At 50.8% G+C, this 18494-nt stretch overlaps 1 long non-coding RNA gene across 2 annotated transcripts; it reads right to left on the bottom strand.

Moving 5' to 3' along the window:
* Positions 1 to 15874: 15874 nt before the first annotated feature.
* On the bottom strand, positions 15875 to 17469 carry LOC115599327. Of its 2 annotated transcripts, none has more exons than XR_003988321.1 (3): positions 17158 to 17469; positions 16649 to 16704; positions 15875 to 16398 (listed from the first exon to the last, which is right to left on the bottom strand). It is a non-coding gene; the product is annotated as an uncharacterized LOC115599327 (long non-coding RNA). The 2 variants fall into 2 exon arrangements; XR_003988322.1 differs by lacking the exon at positions 17158 to 17469 and adding an exon at positions 16857 to 17001.
* Between the last annotated feature and the right edge of the window lie 1025 nt (positions 17470 to 18494).

Genomic DNA, 18494 nt, shown 5'->3' with positions numbered 1-18494 from the left:
TCTTAAAAAGTCGACAGATGGCAAGAGGCACGTTTTTTGTTTTGGTTGGGTTTTGTTTTCTTTTTTCTTTACAGTGGTGCAAGAAGGCTGTGAAAAGATACGTGTTTAATGTGCTGTTAAAAATAAGTTTTTTAACGTGTTTTAGCGTGCTGTTAAAAATCAGCCACTTCCAACTTCAGTGGCTGACTACAAGGTCATCCCCAACCCCCTGAGCCTGGCAGGCTGGGCAGGAGCTGGGAGGCAGCAGCCTGCAGCAAGTCCCATCTTCTGGCATGAGGATATAGGAGCCCGGCAGGAGCCTGTTGCATGGGTGTTTGGCCTGGTGGGAAGGCAGATGATGGTACAGAACAGCAGTAATTAACACAGCCTTCATTGCTGTGGCCTTTGCTCTGTGAAGATGGGGCTGGCAGTCTGCCTGACTACTTTTAGCTTTTCAAATAAGCAGATACATAAAACCCCTGCAACTCGAATAAGCTCTCCCAGTCCCCAAGGAACATGAGGTTTTTAAAGCACAATAACTAAAAACCTGCCTTGTGCAGTGTTCAGATCCTGGAAGGAGAGAGGATACAGACTCAGATGTGCTGAGGGCTTTGCCACTGTCTTGATTTTTGGGTGCAAGCTGCTCAGCCTGCAGAGTACCAGTCTGCTTGTGCTGATAAATGGATGAGCTCTGCCAGGTACCAAGTAATGAACTGACTCGACAATTAAAAGCTCAGGAGAATGGCGTGTGCTAAGTGTGCAGTAGATTGCCTGTCATTATTCCTGGCTGCATTGCACAGATAATGTTTCCAGGCATATTTCAGAGGCCTCACAAAGACTCAGGATGAGCAGAGGTGGTCATCACTTTGCCCATGTTCTCTCTCATCTCTTCGGCTGCCGGACTTCAGTTTTCTCAGCTCTTCCCTTTAGAGGGCGTCGATGTCCCGCACATTTTCAGCCTGCAGGCTTCACCCGGGAGCTGCAGTACAAGGCAAAGCCTCCCAGAGGTCAGCAGAACATGGTGGCTCTTCTGAAGAGTCTGGAAACCTTTCTGGAGATGAGAAGGGGGTTAGTCTGCTCTGCAGAGTTCTGGTGCAACATATTCTCCTTCTTCAGGCAGTTGCAAAGCTGCTCCCCAAGGCAGTTTGCACATAATTGTCATAGATTTCCTGTGGCCAATTTCTGTCAGTTATGGTATTTTCTTGCTTCAGTCTTTGAAAGGTTGAGCAAATAAGGAAAGCTATTAAAAGGCCATGGAGATCTTCTCCATGTGAGTGTTTGGGAACTGCTCTCAACTTCTCAGCAGAGGATCTGGGGGGGGGGATTGTTTCCTCCAGCAAATCATATGCTATATTAAGCCCCCATCTTTGTGCTCTCTCAAGGAACCTCAGTATCTGTCCTGCAAAGCCACAGCATTACCCTCTACAAAGAAGCCTGAGCTCTGCTGTAGAACACTTGGTTATGGCTAGATCAGGTAAGAGGAGAATGGGCAGAGAAGGGACAAGCAGGAAAAGAACTGAGCAGAAATCAATGTCAGAGCCCCTCCAGCTTCATCTGAGCTTTGATCCCACGCTTAAACTGAAGGATAAGGTCTCCTCCTAGTTTCCCACCCATTTCCCCTCTTGGCTGCCTCCAAGTCCCTCCAGGGAGAATCTCTCCATGCCTGGTGACAGCAATTTCATTTCCTCCTGATTTCTCCCTCTGCCTCTCCCAGTCCCACGCTGCAGATGGGGTTCCCCAGAGCCTGGAGGAACAAAGCAGCTTTCATTCTGAGGTGCCCCACTGTGGTTACCAGCTCTGACAGACTGCTGGGGGGGGAAGCAAGCAGAGTATTTGAAGACATCAAAAAATGAGCCCCTCATTGCTAATGGTGCCTGGCAGGCAGCAGCCCCCTGCATGGGCTGAGAGCATGAAGCACCAGGAGATGCTGAGGTAGAGGGGGGAGCTGGGTTGATGCTTGTCCCTGGTGCATAGCAGTGCATGAAGAGCAGTCCCCTGGGGTACAGCTGGAGATTGCTTGCTGGTATTTCAGGTACCAGGTTTCTGAGAGAAAAGATCTGTAGTGTTAAAAAAACAAAAAAAAGCCTGCCCTGAGGTCCTAAATTGTGGTGTCTGCTGCCTGAAATCAGACCACAGCAATAGCTGACAGGTGCTTTGGAGCTCAGATGAGCAACATTTTTCCACACAGGACGAGGCAGGCTGCAAACAAAATGTCCTTCCCTTCTCCCAGTAGCAAAGCTCTTAAGCCTCTGTGTAATGTTAAATACATGCTTAAAGCCATTCCTCCTCAACATGGTCTTAGGTAGAAATCCAGCAGGCTCAGAAGTGCTCTGCTCTGACTGGGGTCCATCTAAAGGCTGAGCCTTGTATACTGAGCAAGAGGAGCTTTATCTTTACAGCAGATCTGTGCAACAAAGGGGTTGCTTTCCTGGGAGCATGGTGGTCTCTGCAGGCAGGGCTATGGTGTGGGTTCCTGCAGATGGAGAGCAGAAGTTGCCCTTTCTCCCCCTGATGGTGCTGAACAGCAGAAGAAACGGCAACTTCAGCCACCCAGCTGTTCCTTCCCATCCTTCCTCCTTTCCTCAACTGAGTTTTGGGCATAGTGTAACCAAACTAATCCTGGAGGAACTGTCCTGAACTGCAACGGGGAGTGGAGCTCAAGGAGATCGTGACAGGGGAATGGAGACAAGGTGACTGACTTGGTCTCTTTAGATCTGATGTTTTCTAAGCAAAGTGACCATCTTGTCAGAGCTAGGCAGATTGCATTCACAGCTTCCTTCCTTGGAGGAGCTGATCAGAACAGAGAGCACACAACAAATTGTTCCAATTGCTTCAGTAAATCCTGGGGCCAGACATATGCACTTGTTGAACAGGAGCAGTAGGAATCCAGCTTCTTCATCAATTGATATGCTTAATTAAAATTTATCTCCTCAGAGCATGCCCAGAGGTGGAAGATGTGTACAGCTGCACATATGCACTCAGAGGTGGTTGGAAAAGCTCAATGCTGTAAGTTAGTGAAACCAGGAGTGGGATTCCCACCATGGTCTTTGAGGCCAAGCTAGATAAAAAATTAACAAGAACTGAGAGTTGACCTTGCTCTGGGCAAAGAGAGGGATCCTCTCTATTTTCTGTTCCAGCCTGAGAGATTAAAGGCATAGTAAACAAAAAGGGAGTGAGATGGCATAAAAATATCCAGGCAGTGTTAATGAGGAACTTCTCTCAGGTCTTCTTTTATCACAAGCTGTATTTCTGTTTGCCTGGGTTACTTAGCCAGCCAGCTGTTGGTTCAGCCAACCTAATCTGCAATGTCACATAAGCAATATTTCATCTGTCAAGCTTGGCTCCAAGAAGCATGCTGGGCAGGCATGGTGCAAATAAGCATATTCTTGCAAGTAATTAGCATAAGCTGCAGTGAGGTCGAACAGAAGTGGCAGAGCATGACATGAATTGTCAACATTTCTTCCTGCTGATGGCTGAAAATGGAGAATTGCAAATGCTGTGGCTCTGGCTCACCTCTTGCCTCCCCCCCATTTCTACCAGAGGGAGGGGATAATTGCTGTGAGGTGCTTTCAAGAAACAGCATCTCTGCTACTTGCATTGCTTTGTGGGAAATAATGTGTTTAAATGCTGAAAGGCCAGGTTATTTCGGGACCTGGGAGGTCCTTTTTCTTGCCCTTCTGCAGGGGGAGCAGGCCAGATGCCTGCCTGATTAGACCAAGTTCAAAGGAGTAAACTGAGGGCACTGCAGTGGGCAGCTGGTTAAAGGCTGCAGTTATCCCTCCTCCTGTCTGTAAGATTTGCTGAGGGCAGCCTTGGAGTTGTCTTCTTGAGGGAGCTGTGTTGCAGGGCCACCCAGACTGTGTCCTGTGTCCAAGAGATGCCCAAAATAAATACCTAGGAGAGTGCAGGAGTGGAGTGGTTACATATGATACATCTCCCAGTATCACAGCAGCCACCAGCCAGCTGGGGAGGGTGAACTTTGAGAGCCAGATGTCAGCTCAGTGCCCCCACTAGCAGGTTTTCTGGAATGGAGATTTTGGTAGCTTGCTTTTCCATGAACTTTCCCAACCCCCTTGGGGACCTGTGGCAGATATTCCCTTCTGTGGAGGGGCCTTGCTCAGGTCAGGCTGTGCCAGGAGAGGGACCAGCTTCCTTTCATTGGGTCTGTGTCTGGCTCCTCTGTTGCTTGATGGTTCCGTGTTCTTGGAGAGGAAGAGACCAGGGATGGTTCTTTCTACCCACCCTGCCCGTGCAGTGAGAACTTAGGGATCTACTTATCCTTCCCTTCTCTTCAGGCTCCCAGGTCTGATCTCTTCAGAATAGATCAAAGAGTGAGCATGGTTTTAAACCTCTCTTTTCCTACAGAATGTGGTCTCTCCATTTGCAGCTGGATTTTATGGTCTTTGAAGCCTCCCATGGATTAGCCCACTGTATAAACATTTTTCTCTATCCCACATCCTGCTTGAGCAGCATGTCTCTGCTCACTTCTCTGTCCTTTCACTCAGTCCAAACATCCTGCAAAAAGCCTCCAGCTCTCCTTTACAGCCTTCCTCACTGTTTGCTCCCCCCAGGCTCTGCCAGGTTGCAAATAAAACCCAACCAGCCCATCTCAACCCCCAGATTCTTGGAGACCTGCCCACAAAGGAGAGACTCCTGTTCCTCTCTGACTTTACCAACCCCAGGTACTGCTGCTCAGCTGCTCACCTAATGCTCCTGCACAAAGCTCAGTCTGACTCCTCCAGCCACTGCTCCACATTCCAAGTGCTCTCCCTTCAGCTGCCATCTCGAGCAGCTTTGCTGCTACAGGAGGTGGGCAGGAGATGGGGAGAACTCAGCCTTGGTGGCATCCACCTCCACCTCCCCTCTCCACCACGGATGCCCAACACCTGTGTGTGTGTCCCAGCTCCAGTGTGCAAGCTCTGGGGCTTTGGAGGTGCTGCTGGGGGGGCAGAGGAGGGAAGCTGGAGGTTTGCCCCTTTGCCAGCAGTCCTGCTGCATGGCCACACAGCAGAGCATGCAGAGAGGGAGATGTTGGTCTCTTCCCTGGCACCTGGTTTGGGCATGACTGAGGCTTAGAGGGGGGTCAGGGGGCTCCTCCTTGTGCCAAACCCGTTGGGGGGCAGGGAAACTGAGGCAATGGTAAGCAGGACAGCATGGGTGGTAACATCTCAAACAGCACCTGATGTACCAGAAGTTGTGTATGAAGTGCTGTTGACTTGGAGCAGCTGGCAAAAACCAGTGAAGCCAATCCCTCCTCCCCTCTCCCCAGTCATTATTTAAACAGTATAAAGTTCTCTGTAAATGTTTAAAACAACAAGATGGCTGGGAGGGGAAGGAGAAAAGACAAACAAGTTTGCTGTTTCAGCTTTGCAGGAACAGATCTTAATTTTTGGCAGAGTTTTATTCACCCAGAGGATCCAGCTGCCAACACTTTTTGGGAGGCTGCAAATTCATAATTGCTTCCCTAACATCTTCCTCCAAGAGGCTGCAGTTTGGCACTGGCATCACCTGTGATGTCTGATTTGGCCAGCACCTCGTGCTGTAGCGTCCCAGTTCACTGCCAGGGCAGCTCTGCTCAGCAGTCAGTGGCTGCCAGTGCTCCCAGCTGGGTTTTTCTTTCCCAGACCTAAAGTTCGTGGTGGTCAATGCTCAGGAGAAGTCAGGGAGCAAAAAAGACCAAGGTGCTGGGGGGGTATTTTGCCTGCATAAAAGCAGGGCAGGAATCAGAAGCATCCCTTGAGCATCTCTTGGGAAATGGGGGCTCCTGCTTCCCAGCCCATTACCCCTCCTTCCTCATCTGCCTCCCTAGCACCTGGTACATGACAGCAGCAGAAACTCTGTAATTGCTGTTTAAATACACAGCTGGCAGCATGACTTGAGCAAATTCAGCTTTGTGCTGTTGAAGAGCTGGAGCTGGAGCCCTGGAGCTGGAGCCCTGGCTTGGCTCCAGGCTGAGAGGGGTTTGGTTTGAAGCCCTGGGTCCCATGGGCTGTGGGGATCAGTGCCTGCTCTGCAGGCTTCATGTGGATCTGACACTGGATCCCAGATCCCAAGGCCTGGAGCATCTGTCCTGGACCAGGATCCCAGGTGTGGGGTCAGGGGAAGGGCAGCACCCTTTTCAGCACGGGGGAGAATCTGGACTGGGAAAATGAGGGTGCATCTGTGAAAACAAGGTGCCTGGGGGCCAGAGGAGGACTGTACCCCCCAGCAACCAGCCTGAGGCCTCAGCTGGTCACCAGCCCCACGTCAGGGCTCACTTCTGCCCAGTCACACCTGCCCTGTCTTGTGTCTCCCTTTTGCCCAATCCTGCTCAGCCCCATGCTGGGCTGAGAGTTATTCATCACCTCAGCACCCATAGCTGGGCAGTTGCTCTCTGCTGTGAGATGTCTCTGCTGTTGGTTGCTTTGCCTGTTGTGTACAACTTGTATTGCTCCAGAAATGTGTTCTGATCTGCTGTGTTTTCCCTGCAGACTCCAGAATGGTGTCCCTGCTTCAGCTGTTTGGTCTGACAAAGCTGCTGAGCTGTCAGCTGGAGATGCTGTTTCCAGAGAAGCTCGAATACCTGGTGAGTGATTTAAGACCTTGCTGCTGCTGCTTTGTGTGTGGCTCTGCCTCTGTGCAGGTACAGGAGGGAAGATGCACACAGTGGTTCCTTGTACAGCCAGTCCCAGGATGATTGTTGCTGCTTCTGTGGCTGGAGTGACCTGATCCAAACCAGGATGAGCTCAGCTGAGCTGGCTTAGCTCTGGAGCAGGGCTGCTTCTGTTTCCTGGGGCTTTGTGCATTTTGAGGGGGGGAGAACTCTGATAACTGCTTTCAACCCAAGCCTGAAGGGTAACGTGAGGGACTGGCCTGCTCATGTGCTGCCCTGCTCCCCTGAAGCCCTGTTCTAATCAAAAGCTGCTCACAGACAGCACCTGGGAAAGCTTTTGCTGGGGTCTCCTCTGCTTTTCCAACTTCAGCCAGCTCCTGTGCAGAACCTACACTGAGATAAAAGAAAATGACACAGTGTGAAACCTTCCTCCTCTTCAGCAGATGGTGTTTTCAACAGTGGACTTTGCTTGTGTTGTTGTAACAGAAGGGCCTGGTCTTGCCAAGAAATGGAAGGAGAAGCTGCACTCTGGTTTTGATGAGACTGCTTTGCTATGTAAGCCTGGCCTGAAAGCCCAGATCACAAACGAATTTTTGCTTTTTCAAGGCTCAGACTTTTCTGCCATCTTCAACTTCCAAGCTAAAGTGCTGCCATGACTTGCCTGCTGTCAGCAGCTCCACTCTGCAGCATTCATGGCAATCTCCTGGGACTCTTGATGGCTGAGGATGTGATGTGTGCTGTGACCTTCATCTTACCCTCACAGAAAACCTAAATGCATCTGAACTGGGGTTAACCTGCTGTCATTGCCTTAGGCTATAGCAGATTGGTGCTGCTTCTGTCCTAGCTGTGAACTCTACATGCTTCATGCCTAAAAGCCCCCAGGGAGGAAAAAGCAGTGCCCCCCCCCCGAGGTGGTGTGTGTGTTCCCAGCTGGTACTGCTGCTGCCTGAGCCTGTTCCAGCACCTCCTGGGAAATGGTGCACTGGGAGGGAGAGCTCAACTTCCACCAGACCTCTTGCTGAGCCTGCTGAGCACTGCCTGCAAATGGGCTCCTTGCAGCTAAACCTTGGATTCAAGAAGGATTAATGAGAAAAAGCATAAGTGTCTGTAAGTGGCCACCATGACTGAGGGTGGAACCTGGTTACTAGCAAAAACCAGCTGGCATGAGCCCTCCTAGAAGGTGGGTTACCAATATTTCTGACCTGATTCTTTGCTCACATCCTGAATGTGATACAAACACAGAGCAAGCTTTGTTCCTGCAGCTGAAAGGTGCTCTCAGCCTGCTTGAGTGCCTCAGCTGGTCCCAGGCTGCTAGAAAGTTTTTTCTGCCATTCTCTTCTGGCTCTGACCACCTCCTTATTCCTGATAATATGCTGCTGCCCCCAAAGCACTGCTGGAGCTCTGCCTGACTGCATCAGCTACCTGAGCTGCTCTGCTCCTTCCTCCTCCCAGTAACCAGAGATTCTGTCCATCACTCTTCAGCCTCTCTTGAAACCACAGCAATCTGAGAAGAAACAGACTGCTGCAGGTTCTGTCCTGCATCTTGTTACCCGGGGGAAGATATCAACCTTTCTGGAGAAAGGGATTATGAACATCTGTCAGCTCTGCTATTCAACCATGCCCCTGAAATTGGAGAGCAGCACAGCCCCTGTGTGCATTGCTCCCTCCTAGCCTGGCACCAGCCTTTCCCACAGCTCCTGGGGACAAACCCACTTTGCCCTGGCAAGCCTCAGAAGCCCTTGCACAGCAAGCCAGGTGTGAACAAAGCATGTTCCATTCCAGCACCACCTACCTGTGTCCACCCTGCCCTGTTACAGCAGGGACAACAGGCCTGCACAGGAAGGAGGACACTGGGTACGTTTGGGTGCTGGGCTGGGTTAGCCAGAGTGCACACTTCCCCACAATTTTCTGCCTTCAACTAAAGGAGAGATCCCTCTTGAGCTCCCCTTTCACTCAAAGCTTTCAAAGTGGTACCGTATGGATGCTGTCATGATGTTCATTAGTCTCTGTCTGAGCCCTCTGGTGCTGCAGAATTCCCTGGAGGGGATGGGTTTTGCTGCAGCTGAGCTCTGGTGGTTTTTCCCCTGGGGTTTCAAGAAGTTTCTTTCCACCCAGGAGAGGTGCCAGGCATCAAGGGAAGGTTTTGTTTCTTGGCAGCTGTTCCCGTTTTGCTCTAGAAAACAGCTGCTGTGCTAGGAATGCACCGTGACTGAAATTCCTCTGGGCTGCTCTGGTCAAACAGCAAACAGCAGCAACAGGAAATGGAGGGCAGGAGAGCAGTGCTGCTCAGGAGAGAGCAAACAGTAGGGATGAGCCCTTTGCTTCCCCTTCCATCCTCCCCTGAGCCAAAAAGCAGGAGCTGAGCAGGATGCCAGGGGTTAGCAGGCTGCCTGCCTCCCACCTCTGGCAGGCTCTGCTCTGGGGAGCTCTGGTGTTGGCACTCTCCTTGCTTTGGTGGTGATGTCCAATCTCCTTGGAGAACAGAGCACTCTCTCTCCATTTGTTTTGCAGAGGGCTCAGGGCAGCTTTCAGGATCAGAGGTTTTAAACACGGGGTGTGACAGGTGGTGACAGTTTGGGAAAAACAGAAGCAGGGAAAGGTTTTGATACTGTCAGAGAATGTGACAGGCAAGTTCACAGCCCCTGCAGACCTTTGGCTTCTTGTTTTCTTTTGCCAAACAGGGCAAGCAGTCCTGTGTGGTGACAGGGTCACAGGAGGTGACCCTGTGGCAGGCAGGGCAGAGCTAGAGATGCTGAGAGCAAAGCAGAAAGCCTAGGCAGGGGCTGGGAGGAGGGAGAGGACCTGCAGGGACCTGGGAAAATGGGTGCCTCTTTTTCTGGGAGGCATCAGGGAATCCAGCACCACTGATGTGCCCAGATCAACACAGCCTGGATGCTGAAGCTGCTCTCAGGACATCTCCTGCTGTTACTGAGGGGCTGCCAGGGCTGGTAGCAGCTCAGGTCTGGAGAGCAGAGGGAAAGAGTTGTGGGCAGCCCAAAGCCTGTGCCTTGTCCTTCTCCAGCTGGAGGTGCTGGGACTGACCTGGGCCATGCCTGCCCAGTGAGCCTTGAGTGCATGGTGAGTGCAGTGTGATCACAGCCCTAACCCTCCAGCCCCTCCATGGCACTACAAAACGGGTTGCCCTATCAAAACAGACCTTGCCTTGTTCCCAGACTAAAAGAAGGGGTTGTGTGATAAACTGCAGCTGCTCTCCCTAATCTCCCACCAGGATTTGCATTAACTGTCAAGACAGTGACTTCCTTGATGCTGGGCAATTTTTTTCTGTGCACGCATCCAGCTAATCAATTAAGTTTCTCAGCAGCTTCCTCCAGCATTCAGGCTTGGAGTGGGGAAGGAATTTATTATTCTAGGCACTGTTGGAGAGGCATGAAATGCACTAAAAGCAAATTGGCTGCACTTTCCAAGCACTGACACTTTTCACTCATAGCTTTGCTTTCTGATCTTCCTCCCTCAGCCTCCTCCTTGCTCTCCTGAGCACTTCTGGCTGCAGCACTGGTCCCACCAGCTCAGACAGAACTGGGCTGAGACACATCTGCTCAGCCCTAGGCTGCACCCTGCTGCAGTGGGGCTGGGTGCTGGGATGCTCAGTGTCTCAGGCAGAACTGGGGACATTTCCCTTGGGGCAGGGTCTTTGCACTTCAGGTCACTTTGTACAAAGGTTTAATGCTGCTGGGTTGCTTCTTACCTGCTGCAGTCCTGGGGATGTGCTGGTTTATCCCTTAGGTTAACTTTCTGCTGGAAAAATAGTCTTTCTTGATCCTTTTTTTTTTTTTCCCCCCCTCTCCCATCCTGTTTTCCTCTTTTGTGGTTGTTCCCTGCCCAGGCGTGGTCCTCCCCATGTGGCAGGGAGACACTGTGTGATGTATTCACCCCCCTGTAACCTCCCCAGAGCTGGGAAATGGAAGTGGAAGGATCCAGCAGTGTGGGTGGAGGCACCAAGAAAGAAGGGCTGTTTGGGGTGATCTCGGGGAAGATTTATGGATGGTTGAGAGGAACTGTGTCTCCTGCCAGCTCAGCTACACCCTGGCTCTCTGCTGGTGGGAATGAGGATATTTTTAAAGTGTTGTTTAGCAATGCAATGGCTTCAGCGTGACAGCAGTGGGGCTGCCAGGGTCAGAGGGCTGCAGAGGTTTGTTAGGAGCACAACCAGTTGTGTAACACTTCCCTTCTCCCCACACTTTGGCCTCTCAGGATATAGCCATGCATCCTCACAGGCCAAGGGAAATTTGGTCCAAGCAAAGCTGCTGTTGTGCCCTTGGCCTGGCAGGCAGGGATGGCCCCAGCTTGAATCCAGCCTGGCCTGGAGGTGAGAGCTTTTCCATCAGGTGCTGCCTGCTCCAAGGCATCCTGCAGGCTTGGTGCTTCAATGTGTCATCCTGCTTAGAAATCTCAGCAGAGGATAAGAAGGAACTGGGTGGAGGAAATGACCCATGATTTCAGAGGGTTCTCTTTATCAGCAAGAGCATTTCAGCCACCTCTAGTCCTCTGGGATAACCTGGTGCCAAGGACATTACTGCTGTGGGATAAAATCCATCAATATTCTGCTCAGAAAGTGAACCAGGACCAAGAATCCAGGGTGCTTGCTGCCAGTCTTCTTTCCAGGCCATTACACAATACTACTCTGGGGTTAACAAACTGAAAACATCTGGGAATAATCAAAGCTATTCAGGCTCTGGGAAAACATGGCTGGAGAAAGTTTGAAAGAAGCAACTTGAAAGCTCAGCATTGTTAAAAACAGTCTGGAAGCCCTGGAAATTAAAACTAGGGTAACATCTACCAAGAGTGAGGAAATATCAAGAGAAGAATAATATCCTCTGAGGAGCAGAGAGGAGCCAGAAGGAATTGTAATGCTCAAGCCTCTACTGTGCTACAGGGCATTAAAAATTGCTTTGAAACAAACAGATCTGCCTTTCCTGTGGTTTCCACTGGCAAGGGAGCAGAGGAAGAGAGCAGGGGTCTCTCTTAAAAAGAGCCTGGGGAACAGAAGTTCCATTTAATGACAGAAAATCACAATCCTCCAGCAGTGCCAGTGCAGAGCCTGCAGGGAGCAGGACCTGGCAGGGCTGGCTCAGGGAGGATGCAGGGCACACAGCAGAGGTTTGGGGCCAAATTGCATCCCTGGCAGGGTGCCACCAGCCAGACTACAGCTGTGACAGGGAGGAATGAAACCCAGAGGCTTGGCTTTCTTGACAGCAGGATGAATGCTTGGGCTGGAGCATGCATTGCCATGGGAAGGAGCATGGGATGGCTGATGGTTCCCAGGACATCTTCCCCATGGAAGGGGACAGTGCCCTCGCTCCCTCCCTCTGCAGGGACTGTGCTCAGGCCTCCTCTGGGGTGGCAGCTCAGATGACCATGGGATCATCCTCAGAGCCTGGTGGATAACTCAGAGCTGGCAGCTGGGAGCTCTCTGTGGAGTTATCTGGTTAGCAGCAGGGATTCTGAGGATCCACATCCTTGCTGAGCTACCTGCAGCACTGCCCCTGCTCCTTGGGCAGGGAAAGGCCACGGAGTCAGCTCTCCTCCATGGAAATCCCCTCTTTTAGCATCACTAGGGAGGCAAGACTTCTGCTGGGAAGTATCACTTTGCTTGTTTATAGAAGCTTTCATCCTGAAAGGCCTCTCGGTGTTTTCTGTTCTCTCTTTTACCACTATACATCTCTTCTTCCTTCTGCCCCTGGCTGGGTCTGGGGTGCAAGGCATCCACATCTCCAAGTGATGGAAAAGCATCATCCATGGCATGAGGAGAGGGAGCACACTGCTGGAAGGGCAATGGGACAACCAGGCATCACAAGAGTGATGGAAATGGTTAAAGGTTTGGGGAGCCCAGGTCTGCTGCATCTTCCATGACAATCTGGCCTCTCCAGCATCCTTGTAAATGAGAAACCACATAAGCCTCACACTCTATTACTGTGTGGAGCATTAGAGTCTCTCATTTAGGATAAACATTCTCATCTCCAGCAGAGCAGGAATAACATTAAATGAGATAGTTAAAATGTTTCAGGCCAATTATAACCCTGGTGTAACTTCAGCACTGTTACACCAGGGATTAATTTGATCTGGAGAGCTCTGCCTCTTGTTCTGAGCTGGGATTCCAGTGCAGGTAATTACATCCTGCCTCTCTCTACTTTCTCTGGAGTTTTAATTGGGTTGAATGGACCAAATCCACAGCAAGTGTAAATCAATGTAATTGAGCTCTCTCTGGAGTGGAACCCTGCTGATTTACACCCTCAAATTTGGGCCAGCCTTCTCCCTTTCTTCTCTGCCAGGCTCCACCTGAGGGCTGCCCAGTGAGCAGGGACTTGGGCTGGGGCAAGGACACTGCTCCAACCCAGCACCAGCCTCCCTGCAAAGGACCCAACTTCTGCTCTTCAGAAAGTCAACAAACTTCCAAACAGAGGCCTGAGAAAGCTCTGTTCAGCCTCTCTGCTGCAAACATGCAGCTCAGGTCTGCTCTGGTGTGCAAGACAGTACCTTCTGTTGGCAAACCCAGCACCCCAGTTTCATGATGGGGGAACCAGCCCTCACCTCCCAGCCTGGATCTCAGACCAGACTCCTTGTGCACTGAGACAGGCAGCTGGACAGTTGCCCTCTTCCACTTCCCAGCCCTCTCAGTAAATCTGTGTAATAAGGGACATTTGACCCTCTCTTTCCCTGAGCAGCCTTAAGAAGCATTTTTGTTCCATGAGATAGTTAAGGAGCTTGAAGCAATTTCCTCCCTTTTAGCTTTTTGTCTGGTTGTTTTGTTTTGTTTTGTTTTTCTTTTTGAGAAAAAGAAAAGTTATAGAGCAGAAGCAGCCTTTAGGATGCCTCAGAAGCAGGAGCCTAGGAGGGATGGCAGGGTCTGCTCATGGAGGAGAAGGACCAGACAGCCCAGTCCAGATGAGATGACCCCATCCCTGGTCCACTTGATCTGTCAACCCAGACAGGAGAGCCAGAGCTGGGAAAGTGCACTGACTGGCTGTAATTAGGAATTTAATTGCAAAGTGTTATCTCATTGAGTTGGAGCCTACACAGGGCCATAATTCCTCCACAGCCAATTGTATACAGGGAGGAGGATGGAGGGGAGAGTTCTGGGAACAGCCTCCCTCACAGATTTCCAGGACTTGCTGCTGCTGTGTGGTCCCTTTCCCTTCTCACAGAGCAATGCTGAAAACAGACAATCAGATAAACCCCGGGGAGCTGAGCCCAGCAAGACCCCACAGCTTCCCCCCCTCCTCCAGGCTGTGTGGGACTGCTGGTCCTGCCTGTAGCCCACTCACCACTTCATTTCTCTTTTGTTGTTTTCACAAGGTGTGTTTTAGTGAGGACAGAGGTGGAAAGAAGAAGAGCAGAGATGCTGCAATCCTTCCTCCTGAAACAAACAGCAGCTCCCAAGCAGGACCCTGATGGTGGGACCACATCCTTCATCCTCCTGGCCCCGAGAAGACCATCAGCATCTCACCCTTTGGAGAACCTCCAGTGACCCCTCTCCTGGCCTGTGATGGCCATCACTACCAACTCTGTGTTTCTGGTAAAGCTGAGGGTGGCTTTGGCCAGCAGAGAGGATGCAGTTAGCAAGGTTATGAGAATTCCCATTCCCACCCACCAAAAGCCTTCCAGGACCATCACAAATCTCAGCCCAGACAGCAAACTCCTCTGTGCAGCCAGCAGCCCTCAGGCAGCCACAGACTCACCCCTTTCTAGCTTGGCTGCTGGCTGTGGCTCATTGAGTAATAGAGGACATTTCTCATCAAACCCACCCTCTTGGAGGTCCCCAGATGGAGAGCTGGCCTGTCTGTGGCTCAGCAAACCTTTATCTCCCAAATCTACACCACCCCCTGCAGCTGATTTAGCAAGCAGTGTTTGTGTACCCAGGTTTGTGGTGCAGTGACCCTGTTCCCAGCAGCAATGTGACATTTGCAGGCAGGGTTTCCAGCTGGTCCCATGTTGTCCAGGGATTTTGTGTGTGTGTGTGTGCTACTCCAGATGGGGAGAAAGGTCAGAGTTACTGCTGGTAAAGGCCCAGACTGAAATCTGGATTTTACCCCAAGCCTAGGATGAGTAACCCTGCAAATCTGAGCTCCAGCTGATGACCTTCAGGGGGTTGCATTAAGCTCTGCTCCTGCTCTTTGGGGCTCTCAGAGCTCCAGTACATCTGCATCTTCCTTGGGGTTCCTTTCCATCCTGGTTCTGACCTTGCAGATCCTCCTTGTCGCTCATGACTGCCCACCCAGAGCTGAACAGCCTCAGCCCTGATGCATCCCCTGCAGCTAAGCCCCTGACCTTTATTTTCCCTGAAATCAGAGCATAAGAGCCATGCTACAGCTATACCAGCATGCCAGGAGACTCCAAGGTGATTTATATCATCTGAGGAGCTGATTCTGCTTTTGAGGCTTCAATCCTGATAAGAATTTTTCTTTCCAGCTCCCAATCTCTTCTTTGTTGCCTTCAATGCATAAATGTTGTTTTCATCCCCTGACCCCTCCTTCCTGGCATTATTAACTCTTCATCTTTCTTTTAATCTTCTATAAAATGAAGGCAGCCCCAGGTAAAACAGCAGTTTTATTCTTCCTGATTGGAATTTATATTTTTTTTTACCAAAAAAAAAAAAAAAAAAAAGAAAAAGAAAAAAAAAAAAAAGAAAAAAGAAAAAAAGAAAAAAAGAAAAAAATCACTTCAAGTGGAGGTCGTAAATTCTTAGTTTAAAAGCTTCAGGGAGAAAAAAATCTACTTGGAAAACTCTGTAAGCATTTGTAAAATCATCACTGTGGAAAACCAAGGCAGTGGGAGCTGCAGTCTGTCTGTCTGGCCTTACCTGAGCAGTGGGGCCCCTGTATGGGGGAGAGATGATGGTCCCCCAGATGATGGGGAAAAACCCCACTGTTGCTGATCAGCTGCTCTCCTTCCCCCATCCCTGCATCCTGCTTGTGCTCAGCTCTTGGGAAGGAGCAACCTGTCTGTTCTGGGTGTAAAAGGGGTGTGTTTGGCACTGCAAATTCATGGCAGCCACGCTGAGGCTGCCACAGCTGTGCCCACAAAAAGGATGCTGCTCTGTAACTATTTTGCTCAACAAAAAAGCAAAGACCTGCCTCCTTCTGCCCCACACAGAGTGGCAAAAGCTTTGGGAGCTGCTTCTTCTGTTGGAGTGGAGCTGATGTTTGCAGGTCCCCTGGTGACTGATCAATAGATGCTGATAGACTTCCCTCATCAGAGCAATTTATTTTTCCAACAGGACACCGAGTACTCAAACAAATGAAGGCTTGCACAAGAAATCGTCTGCCTCAGTTTGGCAGCCAAAAGAAAACAGGAATATTTGTCTTTATTTTAAACCCAAATTTTTGTGGCTAAACAGAGCCAAAAATATATCTCCCTCCCCCCATTTCCCCCCCTCCCAGCTTCTCCCAGACACGAGAGATCTCCCAGTGCCGAAAGCAACTCCTCCCTGCCACGAGTGGGACAAATAAACCCAGCACGAGACTGGTGCTTAGTGGGAACAGATGCACCTCTAATGCTGCCATCCACAGCAAGCTGCAGCTGCAAACTCATCTTTTATCCACGTGTTTATAGAGATGGGAAAGCTGCAGAGGGTGGGTGAGACCCCAGCTCCACCCCCAGGAGCCCCCCGCCTGACCCCCAGTGCCCCCCAGGGCTCAGACTTCAAAAAAAGCAAAGTTCTTTGCTGCCCCAGCCTTTACCCTTCTGTCTGGTGCCCCAGGAGGGGAGCTGGGATGATGGGGGTTGGTGGGTGCACAGGTTGGCGTCCTGGGTTCTTTGGGTTTTGGTGTCTGCCAAGGGTGGGACGTGGTGGTGCAGGGCACAGGGAGCTGCAGGAGGAGGAATGGTTAATGGTGAGAGCTGGGACTGAGGAGATTCTGAGCTTTTGGGGATCTGCTGAAGGGAAGGAAGGGCAAGGGGAGTCCCTGAGCTGCAAGCAGGGCTCGGGGGAGATGTGAAAGCCATCTCTGGCTTCAGTTTCCCCCCCAGACACCTTCTCCAGCCCAGGCCAGCATCCCCTCACCCTTGACACCAAAGAAAACTCTCTGGGTTCCCAGGGAGTGCTTTGGGTTCTCCTACCTTTGCTGGGAGCTGCAGATGGACAGTCTGGAGCCAGCCCTGACTCCCAGGGGTCACTGTGCAGGACACAAAGCCAGGTCAGATCCAAATGCCCACATCACATCCACCCCATCCCTACCCTGGCCAGGTCACCACCAGCTCTGCTGATGCCTTTTCTATCCCTACAAAATAATCCTGGCCTCAAGGCAGAGGGTGGGGAGCCCCTCACCTGGGAACTGAGCTGCTATTGAAAGCAAAGGAAAAAAAGGGTTTTTCCCTTCCAATCTGATCATTTCAGGCTCTAATTTCTTTCCTGCAGAGTCGGACACTTTTCTAGAGCCTTCACAGCCTCACCAGTAGGCAGGGACCTAGAAATCCTGTGTGAAACAGGAAGAAACTCTCATCAAAATGCCTGGAGGCTCTGGGAGCAGCCCAGAAGTGCCCAGACCAGGCTTTTTACCCCAAGTTAGCACATTCTTTCCACAGTTTCCCCAAAGCTGCATCTATCCCAGACAACCACGACATCCTACCTGGTTTTTACTCCAGTGTTATGTGGTGTCAGGCTCAGAGCTGGGCTCTCTCCTGCTCTCTTCTTCTCCTTCAGGATCCCTGGGGACAGAGGGGATGGGGTGAGCTGTGGTGCCAGCTGCAGGCCTGGCTAAATCAAAGTGATAACTTGCTGCAAGAAAGGGCTGCTTTGCACTGAAGGAGCCAAGCCCTTGGTTACAACAAACCCCTCCTTTTTCTCTCCAGAGTGCAGCAGGCAGGGCTGGATGTCTCTTGCATGGGGACCAAGCATCTCAGCTCAAGTGTCATGAGGGGGGGACAGCATTTATACTGGAAAATGCTGATTTTATCCAACAATTCTTTTTATCTTTTTTTTTTTTCCCCCAGGAAATAAGTACATCATGGAAGTCCTCCATCACCCACTCTCTCCAACCAGCTGTCACTTTATCACAGCCCATCCTTCCCCTGGGCTTTGGGACAGGGTCAGTGAGTGACATGCCGTGGTTACTTCCAGAAATTCACAGAAAGCAGATATGGCCCCTGGGGGCTTTGGAGGGGCCCAGCTTTGGCTTTTTGGCCCCCATCTCAGCCAGCCCAGGGTGGGATGGCCAGAGGAGCAGGCAGTGCTCAAGCACAACCTTCAAAGGGACCAGGGGCTCTGCCAGCAGCACTTCCCTGCATTGCTCTGCCTCAGCAGTGCACGTGGCTTTGCATCTCTGTTACCTGGGAGGGACTGGATGCCTTTGGATGTCTCTTTCCTGCCTCACTTGGCTGAAATAAGCCAGCAGGCTAGAAAGGCACCTTAGGGAACATCCACCCGTGTGTGTGCTCATACATCCCCACACACCTGTGTAAGGGCCCAGCCCTTATTGCCAGTGGGGTCTGGGCAAAGGAAGGAACCCTCTGATTTTCACCCTTGTTTTGCTTTCAGCTTTATTGCCTGCCTGGTTACACCTGGTGATAAAGGGAAATCCTGCTCTGTGGTTTGAGGACCAGGTCTTGGGACAGAGCTCATCTCATCTTATTTAACGTGGCTGAAACAAGTCCAGGAATCTCCTTAAGCTGCTGAAGGGGTTCTGCAGAGACCAGAGAGGTGAGTAAAACCCATCCCCACCTCCAGGTACCCCACTGGCTTTTCCACTTCTGAAGCACATCTCCTTTTCAGTGCTAGAATTTGGGGTCACTTTGAATAACTTGCTCAAAAATCAGAAGAAAAAGCTGGAGACACTCTCTGAGTCATTGGCATGTTGTTACCAAGGACACTAAGGTTCCTGATTTTGAAGAAGAGATTAATTACATTCTGCAAATAGACATTTTATCTGCATTGAAGAGCAGCAAGAGCTGGTTCTTTTAGTGTAGC

Source organism: Calypte anna, chromosome 18, assembly GCF_003957555.1.
Source record: "Calypte anna isolate BGI_N300 chromosome 18, bCalAnn1_v1.p, whole genome shotgun sequence".
Classification (NCBI taxonomy): Eukaryota; Metazoa; Chordata; class Aves; order Apodiformes; family Trochilidae; genus Calypte; species Calypte anna.
The sequence above is the reverse complement of the archived record's forward strand: the minus strand, read 5'-3'. Positions and strand labels throughout refer to the sequence as shown.